Here is an 18,232-nt window from a genome sequence, read left to right on the forward strand (position 1 = left end):
CATCTTTTTATTTACAAATTAAGCACTGGTTCCATATTCACAATCTGTTTATTAAGGGCATTATCCATGCAATATAAATCTGCCACAGGTTTAACCTATTCAGTCTGTGTTTGTGGGAACCTTTGTGAATATGTATCCTAAATAGAGGGCATTTAAGAATAATCTGAAAACTATTGAAAGAGCACTTCGGGATATTCCACTTGCAACAGCTACAATGTAAAAATAAAAAGTGACTGATGCTAGCAGATGTAGGGAGTGCAGTATCTGCACACGTGTGGTAATGGAATAATTGTGCAGACTGTTTCTTCACAATATTGGGTCACACATCCTCTTGATTATACAAATGAACTCTATAACGGGATCCCTCTGTGAACATGAGATGATTTCAGAGACATCAGAAGTCAGTCGCAAAATTACTTCTACATCTAAAGACACACACACGCACCTCCCTTGCCTGGATGCCTCTCCAATTGTTAGCAGTCACATGATTTTCTTTCACACTATTATGTATCACAAGGCAGTAAAGAATAAAAGACCTACTTTCCTCTAAAAGAAAATCAGCAAAAACTTGCAAACTTGAAATTTACAATCCAGACTGGCACCATGATTAAACACTCCACTTTACAAAAAAGTGAAAAGATCTATTAGGGGTCTTCAGCCTTTTCTGTAGCAAGAGCACCTTCTGATCACTGAAAATCATTGCGAGCTACTGGAGGCTAAACAACTCATGCATTATTACCAGACACCCCCACGCCCAGCTTCGTCGACTTTAAACCTAATGCCACTGGATCCAGATACCATGGTTTGAACAAAATACTTTGACTAGAGGCACTATGACAGGGCTGCCATGTGTGTCAGTGAGAGCTTTGTCTTTGGGGATGTATGAACATGTGTGCATAAGAATGGGACATAGGTGTATGGGTAACTGAGAGCCTTTGTCATATGTACTTGTGACACAGAACATACATTTTGCTATATGTGGCACTGTTACATGTGTAACACAAACATATAACCAATTAATTTAAATGGGAGAAATTTAAAGTGTAAACATTTTTATAATATGGAACTTTTTTTCTGCACTTAAATCTCTCCCATTTAAAAAATGACTGTTTTTCACTTATAAATATGGCACAGTGTTCTACTGGCTACTGGGAGCAAGAGGCCTTCTATATGTAAATGAAAACACTTTGAGAAAGATTGGGAACATTCAAATGAAAAGTTAACTCAATTGTAAGGTAACTTTTCATTTAATTTTTCTCCTATTGAAAAGCATTGGGAAACATCATTTTGCTCCCACCTCCAATACTGAGTTCCAAGGACTTTTATTTAAGAGTTAAATACCTTAGTGTTTCAATTCTTCACCTCTGTGCACCAGGTCATAAATCTGACTCCAGCACTGCTCCTTATCAGACTCTGCTATCTGCAGCCTGATTATGATAATGTAAAATAAACACAGCCTTCCATTAACTTTTAAAAGGAAAAATGTGACCCTGTGCTTATTTAAAAATTAACTCCAGGCTGTAAGCTACTCAGAAGGGGTATGGGAGCTACTGGTAGCTCACAACCAACTAGTTGGAGACACCTGGTATACATAACTATTTTCTCCATTGAGGCTGCCAAAATATAGAATTCGCTCCAATCTTAGATGAGAGCCACTGAGCATCATGTGTAATTTAGAAAATGGTTAATAACTGTCTTGCCCTTAATTGACGATCATGGACACCCTGGAGTGCCACCCTTTAAAAAACAGGGTACACAACAATAATAAACTCTGCTTTGTTATCATACAGAAGCTCTTGTTAACTTGTCAATAGCCTATGCAAGATCTCAGTCATGTTTACCTGCTGACAGATCTTGCTCTTGCCTAGTCACCGTATAATCAAATGTACAAATAAAAGGACTATCAAACATCAAAGATTGCATATAATTCTACAAACTTCCATCTATTATATCCTGCACAAAACAAACACTGTTTGGATATTATGCCCATCAAATACTTATCATCCTCTGCACGTTTTGCTCCCCTAAGTCCACTCCCATTCAACGTTTCATGCCCTTATTTGACTCCTACTCAAAACTGCAAGCTCCCTGATGTACTTTTCTATATTTACTTTTGTGAATTAATAGCCTACAGCCCCCTCCTTCTCATGCATTGCTCATCATTTCCTGCAATGTCATCAGTCCCTTAAACTTCAACTAGTCTCTGTATTACCAAATTCCATAACCTAATCCTTGTCTGCACTGTCTATTCACCCAACCACTTACTCGCATGAAGTAACATAGCCTTCTCGACCCTCTGCTGGAAATCACATCTGTCTCTTTGGATTACACCATAAACAGACCAGGGTAAAGCATGGAAGAGTTTCTTCCCGGAACAGAAGCCTAAACCAACTGATAAATAAAATCACTAAATTAGCTACTAACCGTGGATGCGGAGTAGTATACTGTGTGCCGAAAGCACCTTGAATGCCTTGTAAGGAGTGGTAAGCGCTATATAAATGGAATTAGAATACAAGGTGTTTAAAAAAAAAAACAGAAAAAAAAGATAGACATAGGATTTGCCAATGCTTGATTTTTTCACTTTTGTCATATCCTTCAGTGTACACATTACGAACCATAAACATCCCTTCAAATAATTTTCCTGGAATGGGGCATATCTTACACCACTTGCTCAACGTGCAAGAAGAATTGAAGAAGCATTGGTTTCACCCTGTTGAGGAGAGAGCTCGAAACCCCACCCTGAGGGGGAAAGGCTTTAATGTTTCATCAGCTGACTGTGTTACATTTTTCTTGAATATGTGAGGAGACAAGGCCTTTGATGTGAATGATAATCGTTTGACTTTCTGTTGCATTCCATTTTTTCATCGTGTTCATTACTGTGGTTTATCACAAACGTTCTGCTGAGTGCTTTAAAGCCTGCGTGTTGTTTGGAGGTACCGACCTCACCTAAAACATTTTTTATTTGCTGTTGTTGAAGTGTGATAAGCAATTATGTTTACGCCTGTGTGGAAATCACTGGAATCTCACAAGCCAGCAGGCTTTCACATGTTGAATATAAATCTGTTTCAGACCTCACAGGGAGAGCTTCGAAAAATAATCATATCAATCTCTATTTCATCAGGTAGGAATCTGAGTTTAAAAGATCTGGCTGCACCGAAGACCTGCGTCTTAATGTCTTGCACAATTATAAACGCGAACCGTTTAGGTTTTAATAGTTACTTAAAACCTGCAATCATTCCAACAGCTCCGTAATTTGAACGGTTGTCTCTGACATCTACTGTGATATGTAAGGCACTGTTTTAAATCCTGACAGGGCCAATTCAGTCTCCCATCCTTTCAAAGTTGGTAAATTAAATGTCATAATATTGAATAATCCTAGCATCTCCTGTTGACAGCCTCTAGAATCAGTGTAAGAGTGATACCAAGCAACATAGTAGAAACACGTTATCACGCCGAAATTTAAATTACAGTAAAAGGCAATGCTTAATACGTTTACATTGCATATTCTGCTAAAGATACAAAGAAGTGGCCGCGCTTTCTAGCTTCTAAGCACGTTAAAAGCAACAACAATTGAGAAAACTGAAATTAATCCACTCACTCATCCACCCTGCCGAAGAAGCACATCTCACCCGCCCGAGAAATACATGGCTTAAGTGGATTCCCAAGTCGCTGTTGTACTCTGTAAATTTAAGGTGTTGGAATCTCGTGGGTGATATTCCTTGTTAAGATTCCATGATGTATTAAGGGGAATGTTCAGGACTGGAAAAGACACAGTTGATGGTCAAGGAGATTGCTGGTGGAGCTCATGCGTGAGGGTCTCCTTTCATGTGTAGCAGTTCCTCAATACATTGCTTAGCCTGCTTGTCACCTGGTGGCATACTTCATGTATTTGGCGACAATCCAGTTACAAAACGTACCCACGTGGTTGTCACCTTGTCTGCCTTGGAGTCTATCCTCATCCAGCGTATTCGGCGCTTCTGTCTTGTAACCTTTTTGTGGCTGGAGGAGGTTTTGGTCGGCTGATGATGTTCTTGCTCTGTGGAGGCTCAGTTCCCGTTCTCTGCGGTTTCACAACTGCGGTCATGTCTTCAGGTTCACAGCCAGCGTTTGAGCCTTCCTAGCCACCGTCTTGGAAGGACATTGTTTACCATCAAACAATGTATGGTCCATTCATGATGTCAGGGCCATCTTGGGAGGACGTTTCCTTTTTCAGGTTACATATTTCTATATCTTAGGTCCTCTGTAACTTGCTCTCCAGTGATGCGCACACCTCATACTGCTCACAAGGCATTTTACAATGTGCTCTTACAGTTGGGGATTCAATCGGTGGTGCAAACACCTCATATCGCCCCCAAGGCATTTTTAACATTTCTTGTGTTTCTTCAGATGCTCCAGTATTATCAATATTTGGTGAGCTTGCTGGTGGTTGTGCTTATTATTTTCACAGTGATGCACGCTCCTGTGTATCTCAACGTTTCTGGGCGGATTCAATGCAAACAAAAACACGGCAGAAACAGGACTTGGAAGGGAAAACTCTCACCTCTACACACCCCACGAGGAACCAGGACGCCATGGAGCCAGAACTCCAAATTCTCCCTGCGATAGTCTTCCTGCTCCTCTACCAGGATCGATGGCGACGACGACCACGGTGAGTACTGCACCTACAACACAGGGGAGGTGGGAGGAAAAAGAGAGTGACACACACACACACGCAACACGCAACACCCCCACCCCCACCCTCACACACAACAGCACACACACCAATACATGCTAAAATGTTACATTCCCCCCCAAACCCCCCTGGAAGAACGCAAGGACAAAAGGAAATGAGTTGAACGATTGTAATCATGAAAAATCCGTTACTCAAAAATATATATACACTATTAAAAAATATGTACACCAAGAATTCAAGTCCATGTACTGCACCTACATAGTCTGTGGACCACTGGGCCCAAAATGCATGGCCGAGGCCCACACAAGATACCCGATCCAAATGGAGAGAACACTGCAGGGGCATCAGATCAAAATAAAACAGGCACCTCAGGGGGAAGGGAAAGGGGTGCACCTCAGCCGGATGAGTGCACGACGACAGCTCCACGAGGGGGCTCCATTGCCATTGATGTATCCTGGGGAGTGCAAAGCCACAGTCTCTCAAGTTTCTACAGTGGGTGGGTTGCCCACTGCTTTATCCTGGGGAGTGCAAAGCCATAGTCTCACAAGTCTCTCCAGTGGGTGGTTTGCCCACTGCTTTATCCTGGGGAGTGCACAGTCTCTCAAGTGGATAACAGTCTCCACTGGTTCTGGAGGGGGCTTTGTGCCCAGAGTGCTTCATCCTGTCAAGGACAGAGGTAGTGGATGCCTTTCTCCACTGGTTCTGGAGGGGGCTTTGTGCCCAGAGTGCGTCATCATGCCAAGGACTGAGGTAGTGGATGCCTTTCTCCACTGGTTCTGGAGGGGACTTTGTGCCCAGAGTGCTTCATCCTGCCAAGGACAGAGGTAGTGGATGCCTTTCTCCACTTTTTCTGGAGGGGGCTTTGTGCCCAGAGCGCTTCATCCTGCCAAGGACAGAGGTAGTGGATGTGACACTCCACTGACAGTGGGGCAACATGGAAGCTGTCCAGGCCCCTGGAACTGACCACCAGCCTTGTACGAATGACCACTGGGGATGGCAGCCGTGCCTGCGGTGGTGCCACTGGCACAGGATGTGGCGTGTCCGCTGGCGGTGCTAGTGGTGCTGGCGGCGGGCTCAGTAGCGGCAGTGCTTGCGGTGCTCATTGGGCAGCGGTGCTGGTGGGGGGCTCACTGAGCTTGCTGCTGGCGGCGTTGTCCTGAGCGGCAGTGCTGGTGGGGGGCTCACTGAGCTTGCTGCTGGCAGAGGTGTCCTGAGCGGCGGTGCTGGTGGCGGCCTCACTGAGCTTGCTGCTGGTGAAGGGCACAGTGTCTGCGGTGCAGGTGAAGGGCACAGTATCCTGGGTGCTGGCGGCGGTGCCCATGGCGGCAGTGCATGTAGCGGTGCCGGTGGCGGCCTTGTCCGCCGTGCAGGTTGGCGGCGACTTCCCTTTCTTTCTCTGGCCCTTCCCCACCTTGGATGGTGGCGCAGCTGTCTTGCCACTCCCAACTGTTGTCCTGGCTGAGCCCTTGGTGGCAGGTGTTTTGGCCTTCTCCCTCCAGGCTGTGGGCAACTTCTTTTGTTTTGGAGGTGGGGGAATGTCCTTAGCCTCGCTCCTTGGGACACTGGCTGCCCTGCTGCTTGGCGCACTCCAGAAGCCAGTTACTGCTGGCACCACTGTTCCCGGTGATGTGGTGGCTGAGGTGCTGGGTTGGGACCTGGAAAGGCGGGCCCTAGGGGACGGAAGGGGTAGGGAAGGTGAAGGGAAGAGGTCAAGGTTTGACAGGAAAAGACACACTCGGATGGGTAGATGGAGGGGGTTTGGCAGTTGAGGAAGAGGTAGTGGTTGTAGGAGGTGTTCGTTTGCTGACTTTGAGTGAAGGTGCATGGGCTGGAGGCTGTCGTAAGGTGGATGGCTGTTGGGTGGGTGTGTGACTGCGTTTGTGTACATTGGGAGGAGGGCTCACAGACACACTGGGAGAGGACACAGGGGATGTGTGAATGGTAGTGGGGGTGGTGAGTGCACATGAGCGGTGTGTGGGGATGGGCGTGCTGGTGAGGGAGGTAGTGGCTGAAGATGTAGTGCATGCAGGTGTGAGTGGAGACACGACAGGGAGGGAGGAGGGAGACGTGGAAGAGGGGGACACCGTGGAGGCAGTGGATGTCTGCATGGGTATGATGCTTGTGTGAGTGCCTGTGGGATGTGTGGTGCTTATGTTTGCCAGAGCTACCCTTGTGTGTTGAGGTGTGTGCATGCTGGTCTGATGGTGTGCTTGGGATAGGCTGAGGTACTGGGGATTGGGTCTGGGAGGAGGAAGTTGGAGAGGGGAGTTTGGACACAGGGACATGGCTGCCATCAGTGCTGAGGCCAGAGTCTGAAATGCTCGCTGTTGGGCTGCCTGGCCAGAATGAATGCCCTCCAGCTATGCATTTGTCTGTTTGCAACTGCCTCTCGACACCCTGGATGGCATTCAGAATGGTAGACTGCCCAACAGTGAGGGATCTGAGGAGGTCAATGGCCTCCTCACTGAGGGCAGCAGGGCTGACCGGGACAGGGCCTGAGGTACCTGGGGCCAAGGAAATGCCCACCCTCCTGGGTGAGCAGTCACAGGGCACACGCTGAGGGGCTGCTGGGAGGGCGGTGCTAGTAGGGGGGTGGCAGCTGTACCTGTAGATGCGGTGGACACAGAGGGGCCCGCCACCGCAAGGGAGCTCCCATCAGAGGAGGAGTCGGTGTCGCTGGTCTCAGCTCCTGTCCCTGCCGTGTAGCTCCCCTCGCCCTCCGTCCCACTGGTGAATTCTGAGTCCGTAGTCTCACCCTCCAGGGCCATGTGGGATGCAGCTCCCTCCTGCTCCAGTGGCACAGCTCCTCCGCCTGATGATGCTAATGCACACAAGAACAGGGAGACAACAAGGGGGGGGGGAGAAAGTAGAAAGACATGTTCAGTGCATGCAATACTGCTACTGTTGGCGGACACTACAGACACAGCAGCCCTCTGCACTACGCCATGCACTTTGAGTTCCCTAATTGATCACAGGGACATGGGGTACAAGGCCTATGCCTGATTGCTGCACGCATGCAAGTCACAGGAGCCTGACTAGGTGTAGATTGCTCTTACCACTGGTGGGGATGGGGTGCCACTGAGCCTGCCTCACAAAGAGTCCTTGCCTACAAGGCTCGCCCTAGCCTAGGGGAACCCACAGCCCACCTCCCCCACCCAGACACCTCCAATGCGCGCTGAATCAGATGGATATGAGTGTACTCACCCCCTTGTGGCTGCTGTGATGCCCTTAAGCACCCATCCAACTCCGGATACACCACCGCCAGGTTCCGGAAAATCAGGGGGGTCATGGTGCGACGGGCACCCCTCCCACGTTGGGAGGCCATCCCCAGCTGGGCCTCCGCCGTCTTCTTGCTTCAGCGGTGAATGTCCTCCCATCTTTTCCGGCAGTGGGTGCTCCGTCTGTGGTGGACCCCAGGGCCCGGATGTCCTTGGCGATGGCACGCCAAATATCCTTCTTCTAGTGGGCGCTGACCTACAGGAATAGTACAGGGGAAAAGGAAAAACAATAACCGTCCGGACCGTCACAGTCATTGGCCCATGTTCCCACCCTTGTCCTGAAGCACATCCACTCACCATTGTTTCATGCACGGCTCATTCCACCCCCATCTCCCATCCGCACCACTCCAAACAGGCATTGCCCATACAGCATGCTCACAGTGTACTCACCTGTTTGTCTGGAGGACCGTAGAGTAGCGTGTACTGAGGCAGGACCCCATCCACTAGTTTCTCCAACTCCTCCGATGTGAAGGCAGGGGCCCTTTCTCCAGACACTTGAGCCATTGTCGCTTCCAGACTGAGGTCACAGCAGCACTTGCAGTGTAGGTCCTCTCCTGTCGAAGATCAGGTATCAAGTGAGTGAACAGACAGAAAATTGCGGTCACGTCTGCAGTGGTGCGTACCGTCACTGCCGGCGTACATCGTCATTGGCTCCTGGGACCCATAGGGTCCAATGTTAACCAATGCAGGATTGCACCGCGGTCTTCGACCGCCTACCGCGACGGTGTACAACGCCAGCGCAGTTACCTCATATCCCCTTGTCCCACATTACAGGTCAGGCTGCCACCATTTCAGGGGGCCACATGGCATTAATTTTAAATGCGTCACACATATATAGGCCTTGAATGCACACTAAGACAGGCACATAGCGGATTGACACATGTGTGCAATAAAGTTGTTTATATCGTACCTCAGTGTTTGCTGACCCTCTGATCGCTGTTCTCATCCATAGAGCACATCCGCTGGAGCAGGTGAGGGGATGGCGGCATCCTCCGGTGTACAGACCGCTGGTGGACCTGTCGAAAATGGAAGAGCGACATGTAATAGTCACCTACAGGCTTGATTGTGCCACAATCCAGGAACTGTGTGCCCAGTTGGAGCCAGACCTGATGTCAGCTATCCGCCATCCCACAGGAATCCCCCCTCTAGTGCAGGTCCTGTCAGTACTCCATTTCCTGGCAAGTGGGTCTTTTCAAACAACAGTGGCCATTGCATCAGGGATGTCCCAGCCAATGTTCTCTAACGTGTTGTCCAGAGTGTTGTCTGCCCTGCAGAAAAACATGCGCAGCTACATCGTTTTCCCTCAGGGGGAGGATTTGCCTACAGTGAAAGGTGACTTCTATGCCCTGGGACATATCCCCAACATCATAGGTGACTTTGATGGGACACATGTGGCCTTGGCCCCCCGCAGGAGTGAACAGGTGTACAGAAACCGGAAGAGTTACCATTCTATGAATGTGCAGATGGTGTGTTTGGCCGACCAGTACATCTCCCATGTGAACGCCAAGTTTCCTGGCTCAGTGCATGACGCTTACATTCTGAGGAATAGCAGCACCCCTTATGTGATGGGGCAACTCCAGAGGCACTGTGTGTGGCTCTTAGGTGAGGACATGGACCCTATACAGTGTGAATAGTTGTCTGGGTCTGGGGTTGTCCCGAAGGGTTAGTGTGTGTCTAACAGTTGTCCCTCAACATTTGCAGGTGACTCTGGCTACCCCAACCTGTCATGGCTACTGAGCCCAGTGAGGAATCCCAGGACAAGGGCAGAGGAACGCTAGAATGAGGCTCATGGGCGAAGTAGGAGGGTTATAGAGAGGACCTTCGGCCTCCTGAAGGCCAGGTTCCGAAGCCTCCATGTGACAGGTGGTTCCCTATACTACTCACCAAAGAAGGTGTGCCAGATCATCGTGGCCTGCTGTATGCTGCACAACTTGGCTTTGCGATGACAGGTGCCTTTTCTACAGGAGGATGGTCCAGAAGGAGGTGTTGTGGCAGCTGTGGAGCCCATGGACAGTGAAGAAGAGGAGGCAGAAGAAGAGGACATAGACAACAGAAACACCGAGATCCATCAATACTTCCAGTGAGACACAGGTAAGAAGACATCACTGCCTCCTAGATCTGATATAATTGTTCGACCTCTCATCTGTCTGTCACTTTCACCCAGTGTATCGACCCTGATTTGTCACTTTCCCTTTCGATTTCACAGATGTGGGTCCCACTGTGTGACCTCTGCTATGTTATCTCATGGACTAGAGCTGTGTGACATAGGTATGTTGACAATACAATGGACATTGCTATTTCCCTCAGTTATTGCAAATACACAATTGTGAAAGCACAGACTGACTCCAGATTGTTTTGTGATTTAAGGGTGTTTATTTAAGGGCTAAATAGTGGAGGGGGTTGTAAAATGGTCAGGGGTGATGGTGGAGGAAAGTCATGGCAGAGTCCAGTCTATTAGTCTCACAGGTGCATTGTCTAAAGGTGCATAGGAAGTGGAGCTAGGGCAGTTTAAGGATGGACAGGGTGACAAAGTGGGATATTCAGGGTGGTCTCATTTCTTGGCGGGGGTCTTGGCATTGTTCTCTGTCTTTGTCCTGGATCTCAGGGACCGCTTGCGGGGTTGTTCTCCATCTGCAGGGGGTGGGGTGCTGGTGTCGTGGTCCTGTGGTGATGCCTCCTGTCCACTAATGCCGGCGGAGGTGGTGGGCAGTTCATTGTCCATGCTAGTGTCAGGGGCCCCTTGTTGTGCCACAGTGTCCCTCCTGGTGTTCACGAGGTCCTTCAGCACCCCTACAATGGTGCCCAGGGTGGTATTGATGGATTTGAGTTCCTCCCTAAACCCCAAATACTGTTCCTCCTGCAGCAGCTGGGTCTCCTGAAACTTGGCGAGTACCGTTGCCATTGTCTCCTGGGAATGATGGTAGGCTCCCATGATGTTGGAGAAGGCTTCGTGGAGAGTGGGTTCCCTGGGCCTGTCCTCCCCCTGTCGCACAGCAGCCCTCCCAGTTCCCTGGTTTTCCTGGTTTTCCTGGGCCTCTGTCCCCTGAACCGTGTGCCCACTACCACTGCCCCCAGGTCCCTGCTGTTCTTGGGGTGGTGGGTTAACCTGGGTTCCCTGTAGTGGTGGACACACTGCTGCTTGAGGTGTCCTGGGGACAGAGGTATGGGCCCGCTGGGTGGGTGCTGTGCTAGTGTTTCCTGAGGGGGGAGGCTCTGTGGTGGCCTGTAACTGTGTCAGGGGAACCGACTGTCCCGAGGTCCCAGATGGGCCAGGCTGGTCATCTAGATCCAGTTGGACAGAGCTGCTGTCATCACTGTGTGCCTCTTCTGTGGGTAGAGTGGACATGTCTGGAACCTCCTGTCTGGTGACTTTGGGTAGGGGTCCTGCAGGGGCGTAAAGGCATGATTATTGCATCTGTGTGTGCCATGGTGTGCAATGGGTGGGTTACCCTGTACCCCAGTGCTTCCATTCCTGTGTAGGACCTTGTGTGATAATTGCTTAGGAGTCTGTGTGGGTATGTATAGAGGACATGCATTGGTGATGGGTGTCTATGCTTTGTTGTTGCATGCAGGGCTTGGTGTTGGGATGTGTGGTTTGTGATAGTGAGACATACGTGAGGAGTTGGAGTGATGGGGGGTGAGGGCGAGGGTGGGGGTATGTCATAGCATGCAGGTAGGGTGGGGGATGAAGTAGTTAAAGCTTTGACTTACCAGAGTCCATTCCTCCAGCTACTCCTGCGAGGCCCTCAGGATGCAGTATAGCCAAGACCTGCTCCTCCCATGTTGTTAGTTGTGGGGGAGGAGGTGGGGGTCCGCCGCCAGTCCTCTGAACCACAATGTGGTGTCTTGAGACCATGGAACGCACCTTCCTCCGTAGGTCGTTCCACCTCTTCCTGATGTCATCCCGTGTTCTTGGGTGCTGTCCCACTGCATTGACCCTGTCCACGATTCTGTGCCATAGCTCCATCTTCTTAGCTATGGTGGTGTGCTGCACCTGTGATCCGAATAGCTGTGGCTCTACCCGGATGATTTCCTCCACCATGATCCTCAGCTCCTCCTCAGAAAACCTGGGGTGTCTTTGCGGTGCCATGGGGTGGTGTGGGTGACGTGTGAGGTGGTGTGTGTTGTGATGTGTGGGGTGATGTTTAGGGGTGTGTGGTGTTTTGTGCGTGGATGTGTATGTGTGATGGTGTTGTGTGCCTACGTATGCTGGTGTTGTCTTTGCTTTGCTGTCTCTCTGGCCTTATTCAAAATTTTTGGTAGTAAGGGTTTGTGGGTAATGTGGGTGTGTGTTTTATATTGTATTGGGTATGTAGGAGTGGTGTGTGTATGTGTACCAGGTGTGTGTATTTTGATTTGTCCAATGTGGTTGTGTTTTGTAAATGTGTGTGTATTTTGAGCGTAGCGGTGTGTACCGCCAATGGAATACCACGGTTGAAAGACCGCCGCGTGGATTCGTGGGTCGTGATAGTGTGGGTGTATTCCTCTTGGCGTGACGGTGGACGTTTTGTTATCGCCAGTTTATCACAGACCTTTGGTGTGGTGGACTTCTGTGGGTGTCTAGATTTTGGCGGATTCTGAGCTGTGGGTCATAATAGCTGTGGCGGAATTCCGCGGCGGTGTGTTGGCGGTCTTCTGCATGGCGGTAAGTGGCATTTACCACCAATGTTGTAATGAGAGCCATAATTTTGAAAGAAGGTATTTGATTGTTTGATGCCATCATTAGTGCTCAACCTCCTTCTAACAAGACTGGAATTAAGTCCTTTTTGGGGTTGTGTAAATACTACTCACGTTTTATCCCCGATTTTGCAACCAAGGTTTGTCCCATCGGCAATTTTTTGAGGAAGGGTGTCAAATTTAGAGGGTGCCATGAATGTGAAGTGCCATTTGAACAGATAAAGTTGTTGTTGGCTTTGAAACCTTTTTACCCAAGATGTACAAGCTGCATTACAGTTGATGCCAGCCAAGTTGGGCTAGGGGCTACCGTTACTCAACTGAGTGGAGAGTGTGACTGTAGCTTTTGCTTCCAGAGTGCTGAGAAGCTGAGCTAAAATACTCTGTGATAGAGAAAGAGCTTCTGGCATGTATATGGGCAATTGAGAAATTTAGTTTTTATGTGTGGGGATGATGTTTTGTGTTACAAACAGACCACACACCATTAGTTAACAGGTTGTGCTAATAAATGTAGTACACCAAGGATTCTGAGGATGACTACTAAACTGCTTCAGTACCAATTTGATGTAATGCATATTTCTGGGGGCTGGACTGGAAGAGGTGATTTCCTTTCCCGTTTTCCGAACAAGGGACATGATGAGCAAGAGGTGGAGTTTTCTGACCTAATTGATGATGATCTTGAGGATTACCTTGTAGCATCATGAATATTTGTTCTGAAAAGCAGTAGGTAGTGGCCATGAAAGATGATCAAGTATTGTAGCAGGTTATTGAATTGGTAAAAAGCAAGTGTCCCAGGGAAAAGGCCTTGTCTCCTTTGCTACAGCCCTATTGTAAAGTTAGCAGGGAAATTTCAGTAGAAGATGGTCAGACAAATTAATTCCACATCATCTTGTAAGCAGACAAATAGTAAAAAAAGCTCACAAGGATCATCTAGGAGCTTCTCTCACTAAACGTCTCATTCATGATTATTTCTGGTGGCCCAGAATGGATGTGGATGCTGATGAAGAGGTTGAAAATTGTTGTGTCTGCTGCTCGGCTACCACAAGTTTTAAGGTTACTGTACCACCCATGTAACCTATTGAATGTCCTGATGGGCCATTGGTCAAAGTGGGTATAGATATCATGGGGCTATATGATTCTTTGCCTGGTGGAACCAAATCTGTTATTTTTCTGTATGGATTATGCTTCAAAATGGCACAGAGATTAAGAAGGTCAGGGAACCTAGTGCAAATGCTATTGTAGAATTTCTTATATAAGTTTTTATGAGGGAATACTTTCCTGAAATTTTGGTCTCAGACAATGGGACACAATTTGTGAATAAAGAGTTGCAAGTTTTCTTTGTAGCTAGTGGTGTCAAACATTTACGAGGTTCTTTGTACCACCCACAAACCAATGGCTTAGTGGAAAGGATGGTCTGTGTGCTGGGTGAGTGTATCAAATGGGCAAAAAGTGGTAACCATAATGTTGTAAAATCTGTGCGCAGCATGCCTTGGTTTTATAGAACAACACCACATTCTTCCACTAAGGTATCCCCTTTTGAGTTGTAAAGGGGTAGGGAGGCTAATACCACTTTCAGGCCTGGCTGACTGACTAAATGCCTCAAATCTGATTCTGATGTAAAATATTCAATGTCAATAGAGAATGAGTATATGACTTTAAACCAAGAGAAACAAATAATATGGTATGATAAAAATTAAAATGCCAAGGTGATCACTCTTAAAATTGAAGACATTGTTCGTATAAAGTTTCCTGTTCATGTAAAGAAAGGAAGAAACAAGTTTTGGTGAGCCTGTTAGAGTTGAGCAAATTTGTGGTAGAGCTGTTCAATTTAAGGGTGGTCATTAATGGAATTTGGTGTAAGTAGTCAAAGTAAAAAAACAGGATGAGAACATATGGAAGAAAAATCAACAGTCCAACAAACTCTCAGTTAATGACATTTCTGACAAAAGTAAAGAGCCCAAAAAACTACCAAGTAGTGAAGGTTCTGACAGGGGTAAAAAACAAACTATCAAAATAGAAGGTTAAGAACTATAACCATCACTAGTAGGTATCGTACTTAGTGTGTTCCTTTATTCCTGCTGGATGCATGCATATTTTCAGTCTTATTCATTTGTGCTTAAAGTTATATTGGTTGTATAAAGTTGCATGTGTATTTTGTTAATAGGGTGGGGTTTGAGTTCTGTTCTTCGATTTTTTTTGGAAGAGGGGAAGATATGTTGTACCCTGTAAGTTTAAAGTGTTTGGAATCTTGTGGATGACATTCCTTAGTAAGATTCCATGATGTGGAATGTTGAGGATTTGTAAAGACACAGTTGATGATCAAGGAGATGGCTGGAGAAGCCCCTACGTGAGGGTCTCCTTTTATGCACCTGTTCCTCAATAAATTCAATGCTTAGTCTGCTTGTCTCCTGGCGACTTACTTCAGTCATCAAAAACAAGCACAGGAGGGCTAATAGATCAGGAGTGTTTAGAGAATTGGTCCTGTGTACGGTACTCCCATCATATGTCAAAAAGGCCAAAGGTACACAGTTCCAGACAATGGATTCTGTACAAGTGCATACAGTAAATGATGGAGACTATGAGTCTGCTCTTTTTAGAACATGAGCCCTCACTCACCAATTGGTGACATGCTTCATCATTGGGCTTTTCCTCCTCATCAGGCCGGCACTGCAATGCCTGATGGGCCGCTCGTGGGGGCTCTTTGCTGGAGATCTTTTGAATGAGAAATGCCGGTTGTTGTGTGCTGGAATATGGGATTGGTAAAGTGTGAGAGTTAAAATGGCTAAGGGTCTGGAAACAACAAATGTAATCAAACATAGACCCTTGTCATGATTAAAAACAAAATATGGGCGAGGATTAGAAATAATGTCTAGTCCACCCTCAAAAACAGACAACTAACAGTCCCTAAATTGGGGGAGTGTGGAAAGGTAGAGTACAGGAATCACTATACTTCTATCATAAAGGTCAACATGTTTCTCGCAAAAAATGTCATTAAGATCAGTGCGATTCGTCAGGACCAAAAACGTACCTAATCCGCATGTTAAAACCCAATAGGGAATCTATTCGTACCACATGAACCTAAAAGACAAGAGTGTACAGACTCATTTCTCAGAACAAATCATGTGCACAGTGAGCTCAATCAGGTGAGAATCCCTAATGTGCAGTGTGTCACACGGTGATATACAAATCGAAAAGGTTCCTATCAATTCAGAGGTTTTTATCCTTACCCTCCTCGTATTAAAGGATGGGCCCTATCGGGATGACGGTGAGCATCAGTAGTCCAAACTGGTATAATTAACTAAATGTAAATATAGATGGTAAGTTGTACATAACAGTCGTATCTAAACATATGAATCAATTGTGATTGTCAGAACAAATTCCAAAATTAGGGCAAAAGTGTCTAATTACAGTCTAGAAGGATATGCACAGATTGTAAATACAAATAGTTGATTCGTAACAGTGGGTACCCGGCACAGTTGTATTGCGTACCAAATAATAAGAGTAGTACCAAGTATATAGGTGATACTATAGATAAGTGTCAGCTCCCACCAAGAGATGATGTGGTGGAGAGTTAGTAACATATGACGTAAATATCCCTATCATATCCCATAGGTGCTGGTTTTATCAATGGGCCCAAAAACGATAGCTCCATCATTTTGCAAAGAAAGGGTACAATTCTGCTCTTCAGCGTCTAACGATACAAAGGGAAAAGGAATCCATATATTTTTGTATATGCTGGATAAACAATGACAGCTCCCACCAAGTACCTCTATCGGTACAGGAGTGTCCAAAGTATCATCACGTTGTCGATGGCCAGATAGCCCCCAAATTGACAGCCCCCACCAAGCGCTAAAAAGGCAGCTGATACGTCCTATTGTATCGCGTCTCTCGGTATGCGAAGGAAAACAAAACAAAAAGAACACAATGCGGATCACCCAGAATCGGGCGATCCGCTATTTGGCACTACTTCCTTAGAGCAGTGGTCTTTAAAATGTATAACTCTAAGACCCTGAGCAAACTGTTTTCACATTGCCCCCTACACCCAAGTTGAAGAGCATGGAGTGATTACATTGTTGGGATCAAAGAAGATTTACAAAGCAAATGGAGGTGTTTGTTGAATTGCACAGTGGGGACTGTAAGGGGGGAAGAGAGATAAAGGAGTAGGCCTTTTCTCTCTTCACCTCACTGCAGGTTCCTACTGCCCCTTCTCCCTGCTGACTGCTCTATTGTTTCTGCCAGGCCCGCACAACCTCCTGCCTACACCCCCACTAACTCCCACAGCTTTCCTTCCCTCCCTCTTGCCACCATGCTAACCCACTGGACTCCTGCAGAACCTGAAATGTTCCTTTGCCCCAGAACACTGCTCAACTCTTGCCATAGAGGTTTTCCCCACTACAACCACAAACGCCTGTCAAAAAAAGTCCAAAGCAGTGCTCATCCATACGATGAAATCGATACACCTACCAACATTATTGTGAGTCTTGAGCTTGTTGAAGTCTTTTTTTTCTTATGGACAGTTGTGCTTGTTGGCAGGCCCATGCTTGTTTTGGGCCAAGGAGAGTTAATCTTCCATTTTTTTTACATGGAACCACGTCCCCCTTCAGACTAGGTTTTGCCCTTGAAGAGAATGTGCTCATCAATTTTAAGACATCTGCCTTAGAGTATGGATTCCACCCCAGGACTGCACTTCATGTAAGTCTGTCAGGTGCACTTTTGATCACAGAAGTTAGGATCCTTGAAGGCTGCATAAAAGAAATAAGGATCCTATGCAATGGTGTCTGGAGAAGCAATGTGCTTCCAGAAGCCTCATGAGTTGAGCAAGAGTGCCTAAGTGGGATAAGTATTGGATATTAATTCTTGAGTGAGCTGACCTCAAATCTACCCAGTCATACTGCCGGCCAACACATATGGCTACACCATAGGCTTAATAACTTCCCTGTTGGCCCTTCTTAGCCAATACCTTGCTACTCCAATCTTGTTTGTCAGTATGGTGTTCCTTATTGTATTTGCCACAACTCCTTTTGCATAGAATTGTACCATTAGGAGTACTTTCATCAGATGGAAACCTACGCAGAACCAGAATCCTGATGCTGTATAAGCAGGAACTGCCTGATCAAAGCCTTAAGAGGCTCCTAATTCTAGGGATGCCGTTCTCATGATGCTTTGGGCGAGAAAGCAGGGATTTAGAAAAACCTACCACAGTTAACCAGAATCCACTTACTCTAGCACCATCCATAGAAGCCCTGCATAGGAGTCTTGCTCCCTCCACAAGACCATTAACAACAGTCAGACAATCCTCATACATTCTCTGACTTCCTAGTGAGTTCCAACCATGCTGACATATCACAAATGAGATAGGCAAAAAATGTCTATGTTACCTTAAATACTTCAGTTATGTTCTCTCCTCCCTATGACTGTTTAGGTCACTTGCAGACTAAATTGGCTTATATCAGGCAATCAAATAAAAAACTGTCTCAGTGGTTGACAGCCAACAAAACCTTGTTTGCTTACCCACTCAAATTCAGAACAGGAAATAAGACTTTTGGTGTCCTCCAGGAGACCAACCCTTCATCCAGAGTCTTTGGTCCTGAGTGGGAAGTCACTGCAC

The sequence above is a fragment of the Pleurodeles waltl genome, chromosome 3_1 (assembly GCF_031143425.1).
Source record: "Pleurodeles waltl isolate 20211129_DDA chromosome 3_1, aPleWal1.hap1.20221129, whole genome shotgun sequence".
Taxonomy (NCBI): Eukaryota; Metazoa; Chordata; class Amphibia; order Caudata; family Salamandridae; genus Pleurodeles; species Pleurodeles waltl.